Source organism: Aotus nancymaae, unplaced genomic scaffold (genome assembly GCF_030222135.1).
Source record: "Aotus nancymaae isolate 86718 unplaced genomic scaffold, 86718_ANA_hifiasm-v0.15.2.pri h1tg000002l, whole genome shotgun sequence".
Taxonomy (NCBI): Eukaryota; Metazoa; Chordata; class Mammalia; order Primates; family Aotidae; genus Aotus; species Aotus nancymaae.
This window is the reverse complement of record NW_026988413.1, coordinates 55,277,473-55,291,282: the sequence shown is the minus strand read 5'-3', so window position 1 is coordinate 55,291,282 and position 13,810 is coordinate 55,277,473. Positions and strand designations below refer to the sequence as shown.

Below are 13,810 nucleotides of genomic sequence, written 5' to 3'. Positions count from 1 at the left end.
TACAGAGGGCCAGCTTTTCTCTGATGCAGGGTATGCAGAGGAACTTGAGTATGTGAGGATTTTGGTATCCACAGGGGTCTTAGAACAAATACCCACAGATACCAAGGGATGATTGTGTACTGCTTCACCTTATAATAACAAAATAATCATAATTCCTCCCTCTTGCCAATTATATCATTGTTGTCATTCATTTTACTCATATAGAAGCGTGTGTGTGTGTGTGTGTGTGTGTGTACCTAAGCATATGTAATTGTTGATTTTTCAGTCTGTTCAGCTTTTTATTTGTTGGGGTGGAGTGGCACCAAGTTCCTTACATGCAGAACCCAAAACCAGAAGCAATTTTCTTTCTTTCTTTCTTTCTTTCTTTTTTTTTTTTTTAGACACATTCTTGCTCTGTTGCCCAGGCTGGTGTGTAGTGGCGTGATCTCGGCTCAGTGCAATCTCTGCCTCCTGGGTTCCTGCCTCAGCGCTGGAACTACAGGCGCATGCCACCATGCCCAGCTAATTTTTATATTTTTAGGGGAAACAGGGTTTCACCATGTTGGCCAGGATAGTCTCAATCTCCTGTCCTCGTGATCTGCCAGCCTTGGCCTCCCAAAGTGCTGAGATTACAGGCGTGAGCCACCGCGTCTGACCTCTTTTAATTTCTTTTTATTGTCCAATTGCATTGTACGGACCTCCAGCACAATGCTGAATAAAAGTGGCAAAAAAAAAAAAAAAAAATTGTGTCAGGTCAGGCGTGGTAGCTCACGCCTGTAATCCCAGCACTTTGGGAGGCCGAGGCTGGCGGATCACCTGAGGTCAGGAGCTGGAGATCAGCCTGGCCAACATGGCGAAACCCCGTCTCCACTAAACATGCAAAAATTAGCCGGGCATGGTGGCCCACACCAGTAGTCCCAGCTACTAAGCGGGGCTGAGGCAGGAGAACTGCTTGAACCTGAGAGGTGGAGGTTACAGTGAGCCAAGATCACGCCGCTGCACTCCAGCCTGGACAACAGAGCAAGCCTCCATCTCAAAAAAACAAAACAACAACAACCGAAAAACAAACAAACAAAAAAGTTGTTCCAGATCTTAAGGGGAAAGCATTCAGTCTTTTGTCATTAAAGTATTAAAGTGTGGCACAAAGTGTAAATTTCTCATAGATGCCTGTTGTTGGAGGAGGTTCTCTTCTCTTCCAAGTTAGTGGAGAGTTTTTATCAGGAATGGCACTGAGTTTTCCCAATTTTTTTTTTTTTTTTTTGAGGCAGAGTCTTGCTCTGTCACCCAGTCTGGACTGCAGCGGCCTGATCTCAGCTCACTGCCACCTTCGCCTCCCAGATGCAACTGATTCTCCTGTCTCAGCCTCCCGAGTAGCTGGGATTACAGGGGCGCGCCACCATTCCCGGCTAATTTTATATTTTTAGTAGAGACAGGATATCAGCATGTTGTCCAGATTGGTCTCAAACTCCTGACCTCAGGTGATCTGCCCACCTTGGCCTCCTAAAGTGCTGGGATTACAGGTGTGAGCCACCACACCCGGCCTACCAAACCCTTTTTTTAAAAAAATCTATTGAGATAATCACATTTTCCCTTTTTTTAGTTTGTGAGTGGTGAATTACACTGCTTATTTATTTATTTATTTTGAGACGGGGTCTCACTCTGTCACCCAGGCTGGAGTGTGGTGGCACAATCACAGCTCACTGCAGCCTTGTCCTCCTGGGCTCAACTGATTCTCTTGCCTCAGTGGCCTGAGTAGTTGGGACTACAGTTGTACATCACCGTGACTGGCTAATTTTTTTTTTTTTTGGTAGACACTGGGAATCACTATGTTGCCCAGGTTGGTCCTGAACTCATTGATTCAAGTAAGTGATCTCCCCATCCTGGCTTTCCAAAGTGCTGGGATGATAGGCCTGAGCCACCACGCCAGCGGCACCAATTGATTTTTGATCATAAAATTAATCTTGCCTTGGAGAGATAAACCCAACTTGGTCCTGATGCATTATGCTTTTCCCATATTATTGATTTTGATTTGCTCATATAAAGGATTTTGCTTCTGTTCATGAGGGGTTGTTTTCTAGTTCTTTTCTGGCAATATTTTTGTCTAATTTTGTTATCAAGACAACTGATAAGTGACTTGGGAAGAGTTCTCTCCTTGCTATTTTTTTGACAGTTTATATAAAACTGGTATTACTATTTCCCTTAAAATGTTTGGTAGAATTCACTTGTTAAGGTCATCTGCTTCACAGACGGAGTTTTCTTTTTATGCATGATTTTTTGAAATTCACTTTTAAATTTACGTAGAGTAAAAATCACTCTTTTTGTTGACAGTCCTATGCATTCTATCAAATGCTTGTACTCATGTAACCATGACTACGGTCAAGACGCAGAACAGCTCTTTCCCTTTCCCTGGCCCAAAGTAAATTCTTTCATGTAGTACCTCTTTGTAGTCAAACTTTACCTCCACATGTAACTCCTGGAAACAACTAATCTGCTCCCCATCATTTTTATTTAGCCTTCTCTAGAATATCATATAAGTGAAATCACATAGTATGTCATCTTTTGAGTATAGCTTCTTTCACTTGGTAAAATGTTCTTGAGTGTGTGTGTGTGTGTGTGTGTGTGTTTTGACGGAGTCTTGCTCTCTTGCCCAGGTTGAAGTGTAGTGGCACAATCTTGGCTCACTGCAACCTCTGCCTCCCGGGTTCAAGAGATTCTCCTGCCTCAGCCTTCCCAATAGCTGGAATTATAGACGCTTGTCACCACGCATGGTAATCCTTGTAATTTTAGTAGAGACGCGGTTTCGCCATGTTAACCAGGCTGGTCTCAAACTTCTCACCTCAAGTAATCTGCCCACCTTGGCCTCCCAAACTGCTGAGATTACAGGCGTGAGCCACTGCTCCCAGCCTGTTCTTGAGATTTTTATCTATTTTGTTGTGTGGACCAATTGACACTCTTTATTACTGAGCAGCATTCCATTATGTGGATGTACTACAGTTCGTTTTTCCACTCACATTTGAGGGATCTGAGGGTTGTTTAAAGGTTTTTGGCCATTGTAAACAGTCTCTGCTAATTTAGGGGTGGTATCTTTTCCCTTTAAAGCAGTGACTCAAAAGCAGATATTATAAATATGTTTGAAGAATGAAAGGAAACCATGTTTAAAGAATTCAAGAGGAGTATGATGATAATTCATCAGAGAATATCAATGAGTAGAAATATTTAAGAAACCAAATTGAAATTCCTAGTAGAAAATTATAATAATTGAAAATTTCACTGGGGGAGTTCAATGGTAGATTTGGGCAAGGAGAAGAATCAGTGAACTTGAAGACAGATCAGTAGAGATTACAGAAGTCTCTCCTTATCCATGGAGGATATGTTCCAAGATCCCCAGTGGATGACTGAAACCAGGATTAGTGCCGAATTCTGTATACACTATACACGAATTTAGTTTTCATTCTTCACAATTTCATGGACAGAAGATTAATTCTAACCTTTGATCTTGGCAATCTCAGCATATGGCTTTTTTCTTTCCTTATTAAACTGAGAATTTTTACCTTTTCACTTACAGGAAATACTTTATGGCTTCTCTTTGGTATATCCTAATTGCCAGCATTACTATTCTTTTGCTTTGGAGCCATTATTAAGTAAAATAAGGATTACCTGAATAAGAGCACTGAGATACCACAACAGCAGATCTGATCACCAAAACAGCTAAGCTACTAAGTGACAATTGGGCAGGTAGGGTAGACAGTTGCATATGCTACATAAAGGACGGAGTGAGGAAGTGCGAGACTTCATCCTGCTTCTCAGAACCGTGCACAGTTTAAAATTTATGAGTTATTTCCAGAATTTTCCATTTAATATTTTCAGACTGCAGTTGATCATGGGAAACTGAACCTCAGAAAGCAAAGCCAAAGATAAGAGGGGCCCAGTGCACTCCATGTTTATGCAGGAGAAGGGCTGACCCTGTTACTTATGTAATCTCAAACACAGAATTAGGATCACCTTCTCCAGTTCTCTCCTACATGAGATTTCTTCTACACTTTACAGCTTTTGTGGGCCCCCTTTGTTATGGACAGAAGGATCAGGGCGTCTTAGAGATTTTGCCTTATGCTGCCATTCAGTTTCAAGTAATTGGGGCTGCCCTTGAGGTAAACTATCAAGAAAAAATGAGAAAGTGTATGAGGATTCCCCACACACTCTCTTTCCAGTTCCTCTATTCAGAGAGACAGTGTTCTGTTTTATTCTTAGGAATCCTCACAGCCTGGCAGTGGCAGTGCAAATCTATGTTTGGGGCTGCCCTTGGGGCAGGGCCAGCAGAGCAAAAAGAAAAGAAAAAAATTGGGATTTCCCTACACTTTCTGTGTGGCAGGGGCCCCTTTTCTTCTACACAGTTCTCAATTCAGCCTGCTTTTAAGTGAAAGCCAGAAGATAAAGGAGGATAAAAGAAAAAGGGGAACTCAAACTTATTGGTAGGGTCTTACTTCTTAAGCTGGGTATTAGGCATAAAGATGTTCTTTTTACTATTATTCCTTAGACTTGATTCGTACTTTATTCTTTTGTATGAATGAACTACTTTGTACAGAAGGAAATGAAGCAAAACCAAAAGAAAATAAAAATCGAAAACCTGGCCCATGACCATGGAAATTGGTTGGATTCTGACTGAAGCAAATGCAAAATTATTCTAGAGGGAACAATTTTATTATACTCTAGAATGTAAAGAATTTTCAGAAAAGAGAACTCCCACTGAAGATGAGCTGTAAATAAAAATTTATAAGCCATGAAAGAAAATAAACCACCATGAGACAGAGTTTGTTTATGTAGCAAAAGAGAAACAGCAACTTCAAAACAGAATGGACTAGAATAATTTTGCATAAGTATGTTTAAAATAATTTAAAAGGAAAGGAAAGGTAAAGAAACCGCAGTAAAACAAACAGTGCAGTTTTAAATAAGAGAAAACAGATTTGTAAAAGAACCAAATAAATATTCTAAAAATGATAACATAGTAATTGGGATGAAAAAGTCAATGCAGATATTAAACACTGGATTAGCAAAGATTAGGAAGGAATTCATGAATTAGAACATAGATTTGAGGAAATCATCCAGAATGAAATACAAAAAGATGAAGAGGCATAAATCATGTAAACACAGTTAGGAGATATGGAGGACAGAATGAGAAATCAAAATATATGTCTAAAAGAACGCTCCAAAAGTAAAGGATGGAAAGAATGAGGAAAGGCTGAATATTTATAAATTGGAGATTTTAGACAAAGAAAGCATATTGACTTCCGACAGGATGAATAAAACTAAACCACATCAACAGTTCTCTAACAATCTTCCATAAAATAAAAGAGGCAACATTTGCCCTTCTAATATTACCCTAATACCAAAACCAGAAAAAGACATAAAAGAATACTTTGGACCAATATCCTTCATGAAAATAAAATGTAAAAATCCTCAAAAATTTAGCAAGATGAATCTAGCAATTTATAGAAAAGATAATGATGGCAGTGGCTGCTGCCATCATGCTGGCTGCAGTAGGGAGGCAAGACTGGGACTGCAAATGCAGACCTCCCACTCTATGAGGCAAGCAGGAGTCCCGCCCTCCTGGGCAGGTCTACAGCAGCCCAAACTACAGCTGAGGATCTGAGCCTCCCTGTGCACTTGATGGGGGGCTGGGAGCAGGTAGGATGTGCCCTCCTGGCTGCAGCTGCAGCCACCTGACCAGCAACTGCAGACCTGGGCCTCCCACTACATGGAGCATGCGGGAGCTGGCGACAAATGGGAGTCCCACCCCTTCCGAGGTGGCCTGTGGTAGCTCCCTGGGTGCAGCTGCCACTGCCCTCTCAGCTACAGGACCCAGGCATCTCTTCAGCCTGCACCCTCTGAGGCCTGGGAAGGCCCCCCCGGCATCCTGCAGTGTTGAGATATCTGCTCTGTCTGTCTGACCTCTTTCCTCTCCTGGAGCTAGCTCAGATCACAGAGTGCGATTGGGGTCAAGTTCTGGGGCCATGAAGGGCAGCCAGAGACAAACAGATCCTTGGGCAAAAGGGAGCAGGTCCCCAGTAAGGCCCTACCTTCAGTCCAGGGAGGGCGTGAAGGCTGGGGGCGAGCCACCAGTGCTACAGAGCAGTGTGGGGACTCATGGTGCCTCTTATAGCAGCCCATGGGCACCCATGGACCCATCACCATGTACTTCCTACCCTCTGAGGTCCATAAAAGCCCTGGGCTCAGCCAGAGCAGGGTAGAGGATGGCCAGAGGACAAAGAGGGTAGAGAGACTCTACATAAGGACTAGCTGCAGAGAGGAGCTACCCTCCCTGCTGAGAGCTTCAGAGACAACCTGCCAGCAGAGAGGAGCCACGCTCTTCAGGGCCTCCTCTCCACTGGGAGCTGCAGACATCGGGACAACCAGTAGCAGAAAGGAGCTACCCTCTCCAGGGCCTCCTCTCTTCTGAGAACTCAACTCTGGAGAGATGACCTTCCTACAGAGAGGATCTATCCACTGTGGGTCTCCTCTTAACACTCAGTAAAGCTCATCTACATCTTGTTCACTCTTCACTTGTGTGCATACCTCATTCTTCATGGATTCAGGACAAGAATTTGGGCAAAGGTGCTACGGCCACAGACGTTTCTGGGCAGGAAATGGACACCCCAAAGCTCACTGACAATAACATGATCATGATCAAATGTAGTTTATCGAGGGAATGAAAGGTGATTCAACACTTGAAAAACAATCATTGTAATACACCGCATCAATAAATTGGAAGAAAAACCATATGATCATCTTCATAGATACAGAAAAAGCATTTGACAAAATGCAACATTCACTCATGATAAAAAATCTAAGCAAATTAGAAATTAAGCTTCCTTAACTTACTAAAAGATATCTTAAAAATCTACAGCTAACTTCCTAATTGTTGTTGAAATACCCAATGTTTTCCCTCATAAATAGGAAATAAATCAAGGATTTCTGCTTTTGCCACTCCAAGTCAATATTGCAGTGGCAGTCTTAGCAAGTGTAATAACACTATAGAGGGGGAGATCCAAGATGGCCGCTTAGGAGGAACTCGGGAATGCAGCTCCGAGAGAAAGCACAGAGGGTGAGTGGACGCCGTATTTCCAGACTGATTTTTACTGCCCACAGACCAGGAGATTCACACGCAGAGAAGCCACACGGGTCGCCAGCGCCGCTGGCGCTGCTGGCTTGAACGGCGCAGCCGCTGGGCCGGCACCCTGAGGCAACGGCTCACTGTACAAAGTGAGAGAGTCTCAGTCCCCTATAAGCCAGCAAGGGAAGCTGAAACGGGGAGCCAGGCCAGCGCCACGAATCTCAGAGCCGCGGCTTTAGCCAACGCAGCGGCTCCGGAGGCAGATCAGATGAGACGGTGTCCCCTCTTACCCAGCAAGAAGACCTGAAACACAACTGAAACCGGGACGGTCCAGCTCTGTGGAGGAGGGGCGTTCTCCATAGGCACCCTGCTGTTCTCTACCAAGGCAATCCGCCACTACAGAGACTCCGTCACTACAGGGGCGGGCCAACATATCGGAAGCAGTTCTAACTACACCCAGAAGTTCACACGGAAGCTGGGTGGAGCCCACAGCAGCTTAGCGAAGCCTCTGCAGCCTGAGTGTGACTAGGCTGCCACCTTGTGGGCAGGGAAAACAGCAACCGCACAGGGGAACATCATAAAACCGTAACTCCCTGGGACAGAACACCTGGGGGGAAGAGCAGGGGGTTTATGAGTTCTGCCACAGCAGACTTAAAATTACCAAAATCAGAAAGACAACAACTACAAAGTCAACAGGTGGATAAATCCACAAAGATGGGAAGAAACCAGCGCAAAAAGGATGAAAACACCCAAAACCAGAACACTTCTCCTCCTACAAGGGATCACAACTCCTCTCCAGCAAGGGAAGAAGACTGGATGGAGAATGAGTGTGATGAAATGACAGAATCAGCTTTCAGAAAGTGGATAATAAGAAACTTCCGTGAGCTAAAAGAACATGTTCTAACCCAATGCAAAGAAACTAAGAACCTTGAAAAAAGACTTGACGAAATGCTAACAAGAATGGACAACTTAGAGAGGAATATGAGCGAATTGATGGAGCTGAAAAACACAACACGAGAACTTCGTGAAGCATGCACAAGTTTCAACAGCCGAATTGACCAAGCAGAAGAAAGGATATCAGAGGTCGAAGATCAACTCAATGAAATAAAACGAGAAGGCAAGATTAGAGAAAACAGGGTAAAAAGGAATGAACAAAGTCAACAAGAAATATGGGACTATGTGAAAAGACCTAATCTACGTTTGATAGGTGTACCTGAATGTGACGAAGAGAATGCATCCAAGCTGGAAAATACTCTTCAGGATATTATCCAGGAAAACTTCCCCAACCTAACAAGGCAGGCCGAGATTCAAGTCCAGGAAATACAGAGAACACCACAAAGATACTCCTCTAGAAGAGCAACCCCAAGACACATAATCATCAGATTCACCAGGGTTGAAATGAAGGAGAAAATACTAAGGGCAGCCAGAGAGAAAGGTCGGGTTACCCACAAAGGGAAGCCCATCAGACTCACTGCAGATCTCTCAGCAGAAACCCTACAGGCCAGAAGAGAGTGGGGGCCGATATTCAACATCCTTAAGGAAAAGAACTTTCAACCCAGAATTTCGTATCCAGCCAAACTAAGCTTCATAAGTGAAGGAAAAATAAAATCCTTTGTGAACAAGCAAGAACTCAGAGAGTTCATCACCACCAGACCAGCTCTACAAGAGCTCCTGAAAGAGGCACTACACATAGAAAAGAACAACCAGTACCAGCCACTCCAAAAACACACGAAAAGGTAAAGAGCATCAACACAATGAAGAATCTGCATCAACCAAAGGGCAAAACAGCCACCTAGCACCAAAATGACAGGATTGAATTCACACATAACAATATTAACCCTAAATGTAAACGGACTAAATGCCCCAATCAAAAGACACAGACTGGCAAATTGGATAAAAAGCCAAAACCCATCAGTGTGCTGTATCCAGGAAACCCATCTCGCATGCAAGGATACACAAAGGCTCAAAATAAGGGGATGGAGGAAGATTTACCAAGCAAATGGAGAGCAAAAAAAAGCAGGAGTTGCAATTCTCATCTCTGATAAAATAGACTTTAAAGCAACAAAGATCAAAAGAGACAAAGAAGGACATTACATAATGGTAAAAGGATCAATGCAGCAAGAAGAGCTAACGATCCTAAATATATATGCACCTAATACAGGAGCACCCAGATACATAAGGCAAGTTCTTAAAGACTTACAAAGAGACTTAGACTCCCACACAATAATAGTGGGAGACTTCAACACACCATTGTCAATATTAGACAGATCAACGAGACAGAAAATTAACAAGGATATCCAGGACTTGAACTCAGACCTGGAACAAGCAAACCTAATAGACATTTACAGAACTCTCCACCCCAAATCCACAGAATATACATTCTTCTCAGCACCACATCACACCTACTCTAAAATTGACCACATAATTGGAAGTAAATCACTCCTCAGCAAATGCAAAAGAACGGAAACCATAACAAACAGTCTCTCAGACCACAGTGCAATCAAGTTAGAACTCAGAATTCAGAAACCAACCCAGAACCGCACAGCCTCATGGAAAATGAACAACTTTCTCCTGAATGTTGACTGGATAAACAATGAAATGAAGGCAGAAATAAAGACGTTCTTCAAAACCAACGAGAATGAAGACACCACATACCAGAATCTCTGGGACACATTTGAAGCAGTCTCTAGAGGAAAATATATAGCAATAAGTGCACACATGAGAAGAAAGGAGAGATCTAAAATTGACACCCTATCGTCGAAATTGAAAGAGCTAGAGGAGCAAGATCAAAAAAACTCAAAACCTAGCAGAAGACAAGAAATAACTAAGATCAAAGCAGAATTGAAGGAGATAGAGACACGAAAAACCCTTCAAAAAATCAATAAATCCAGGAGCTGGTTTTTTGAAAAGATCAACAAAATAGACAGACCACTAGCCAGACTAATAAAAAAGAAAAGAGAGAATAATCAAATAGATGCAATAAAAAATGACAAAGGGGATATCACCACAGATTCCACAGAAATTCAAACCATCATCAGAGATTATTACAAACAACTCTATGCACATAAATTAGAAAACCTGGAGGAAATGGATAAATTCCTGGACAGCTGCCTCCTGCCAAGCCTAAACCAGGAAGAAGTCGAAACCCTGAATAGACCAATAACAAAGTCTGAAGTCGAGGCAGCAATTAAGAGCCTACCACCCAAAAAAAGCCCAGGTCCAGATGGGTTCACAGCCGAATTCTACCAGACATACAAAGAGGAACTGATACCATTCATACTGAAACTATTCCAAATAATCCAAAAAGAGGGAATCCTTCCCAAATCATTTTATGAGACCAACATCATCCTAATACCAAAACCTGGCAGAGACTCAACAAGAAAAGAAAACTACAGGCCAATATCCATGATGAACATAGATGCAAAAATCTTCAATAAAATAATGGCAAGCTGATTACAACAGCACATCAAAAAGCTTATCCACCATGATCAAGTAGGATTCATCCCGGGGACGCAAGGCTGGTTCAATATACGCAAGTCTATAAATGTAATTCACCACATAAACAGAACCAAAGACAAAAACCACATGATTATCTCAATCGATGCAGAGAAGGCCTTCGACAAAATTCAACAGCCCTTTATGCTAAAAACCCTCAATAAACTAGGTATCGATGGAACGTATCTCAAAATAATAAAAGCTATTTACGACAAACCGACAGCCAATATCATACTGAACGGGCAAAAACTGGAAGCATTCCCTTTGAAATCTGGCACTAGACAAGGATGCCCTCTCTCACCACTCCTATTCAATATAGTACTGGAAGTTCTAGCCAGAGCAATCAGGCAAGAAAAAGAAATAAAGGGTATTCAATTAGGAAAGGAGGAAGTCAAATTGTCTCTATTTGCAGACGACATGATTGTATATCTAGAAGACCCCCTCATCTCAGCCCAAAAGCTCCTGAAACTGATAAGCAACTTCAGCAAAGTCTCAGGATACAAAATCAATGTGCAAAAATCACAAGCGTTCCTATACACCAATAACAGACTTAAAGAGAGCCAAATCAAGAACGAACTGCCATTCACAATTGCTACAAAGAGAATAAAATACCTAGGAATACAACTAACAAGGAATGTAAAGGACCTCTTCAAGGAGAACTACAAATCACTGCTCAACGAAATAAGAGAGGACACAAACAGATGGAGAAACATTCCATGTTCATGGTTAGGAAGAATTAATATCGTGAAAATGGCCATACTGCCCAAAGTAATATACAGATTCAATGCTATCCCCATCAAGCTACCAATGACCTTCTTCACAGAACTGGAAAAAACCACCTTAAACTTCATATGGAACCAAAAGAGAGCCCGCATAGCCAAGTCAATTCTAAGCAAAAAGAACAAAGCAGGAGGCATCACAGTACCAGACATCAAACTCTACTACAAGGCTACAGTAATCAAAACAGCATGGTACTGGTACCAAAACAGAGATATAGACCAATGGAACAGAACAGAGGCGTCGGAGGCAACACAACATATCTACAACCACCTGATCTTTGACAAACCTGATAAAAACAAGCAATGGGGAAAGGATTCCCTGTTCAATAAGTGGTGTTGGGAAAACTGGCTAGCCATATGCAGAAAGCAGAAACTGGACCCCTTCCTGACACCTTACACTAAAATTGACTCCAGATGGATTAAAGACTTAAACATAAGACCTAACACCATAAAAACACTAGAAGGAAACCTAGGCAAAACCATTCAGGACATAGGCGTAGGCAAGGACTTCATGACCAAAACACCAAAAGCATTGGCAACAAAAGCCAAAATAGACAAATGGGACCTAATCAAACTCCACAGCTTCTGCACAGCAAAAGAAACAGTCAATAGAGTGAATCGGCAACCAACAGAATGGGAAAAAATTTTTGCAGCCTACCCATCTGACAAAGGGCTGATATCCAGAATTTACAACGAGCTAAAAAAGATTTACAAGAAAAAAACAAACAAGCCCATTCAAAAGTGGGCGAAGGACATGAACAGATACTTTACAAAAGAAGACATACATGAGGCCAACAAGCATATGAAAAAATGCTCATCATCACTGGCCATTAGAGAAATGCAAATCAAAACTACATTGAGATACCATCTCACACCAGTTAGAATGGCAATCATTAAAAAATCTGGAGACAACAGATGCTGGAGAGGATGTGGAGAAATAGGAACACTTTTACACTGTTGGTGGGAGTGTAAATTAGTTCAACCATTGTGGAAAACAGTGTGGCGATTCCTCAAGGACCTAGAAATAGAAATTCCATTTGACCCAGCAATCCCATTACTGGGCATATATCCAAAGGATTATAAATCGTTCTACTATAAGGACACATGCACACGAATGTTCATAGCAGCACAGTTTACAATAGCAAAGACCTGGAACCAACCCAAATGCCCATCGATGATAGACTGGACAGGAAAAATGTGGCACATATACACCATGGAATATTATGCAGCCATTAAAAACGAGGAGTTCGCGTCCTTTGTAGGGACATGGATGAACCTGGAAACCATCATTCTCAGCAAACTGACACAAGAACACAAAATCAAACACCACATGTTCTCACTCATAGGCGGGTGTTGAACAATGAGAACACATGGACACAGGGAGGGGAGCACTATACATGGGGGTCTGTTGTGGGGGAGTGGGGGGGACAGCGGGGGGGGTGGGGAATTGGGGAGGGATAGCATGGGGAGAAATGCCAGATATGGGTGAAGGGGAGGAAGGCAGCAAATCACACTGCCACGTATGCACCTCAGCAACAACCTTGCATGTTTTTCACATGTACCCCAAAACCTAAAATGCAATAAAAAAATAAATAAATAAAAAATAACACTATAAAAGAAAAAGAAGTCATACAGATTAGAAAGTAAGAAATAAAACCGTGTCTATTTACAGTTTCACACAGAGATTTCAAATAGAATTAGGACCCACATACAGTCATTAAATACTTCTCAGTGTTGATAGTTATTAGTTAAAATGGTTGCATTTATTAATATTTTATAAGAATAATAGAAGTCATAAGATATATTAATTTTTAAATAGTTTACAATTCAGAAAGTTAAGAAATTCTTATGGCTTTTCTCTTAAGCTAAATTGCTGAATTGTTTTGTTTACCTTTTCTGAAAACTCTCTCATGCCCTCTGCTGCCCATTTATTGAACATAAATCATTAAATAAAATATTCATTGACATTTACATCTAAATGGTAAGAACTCCTCTGCCCATTTGATTATTTGAGTCAGTTTTAGGAAACAATATGTGCTAAGAAATACTTTAAAATTCTTATTATAAATATAACATATTTTCACTATTGATAACACACAAAAATTACAGTAACCACTCATCGTATCACTGCTTAAAGATAACCACAGTTATCAAGTGGTATATACCCCTCTGGAATTGTTTCCATGAAGTATAATTTTTATTTAAATTTATCATTATTATTACACAATTGGGATCATACTGTACATGTAATTTTGTATCTACTCTTTTCATTTTATATATGGAATATTTCCCATATCAAAATATAATATTTAAATTGTTACATAATATTTCAGATATATACTAATTTATGTAATACTCTCCTATTTGGGAGCATTTAAAAAAATTTATTTTGAGACAGAGTTTCGCTCTTGTCACCCAGGCTGGAGTGCAGTGGCACGATCTTGGCTCA

The 13,810-nt window shown here is 41.5% G+C and overlaps 1 protein-coding gene across 2 annotated transcripts in view; it reads right to left on the bottom strand.

Moving 5' to 3' along the window:
* The window catches only part of CCDC146 (coiled-coil domain containing 146), a 249,745-nt gene that overhangs the window by 159,890 nt on the left and 76,045 nt on the right, over window positions 1–13,810 (bottom strand). The gene's annotated exons all lie outside the window — the stretch shown is intronic.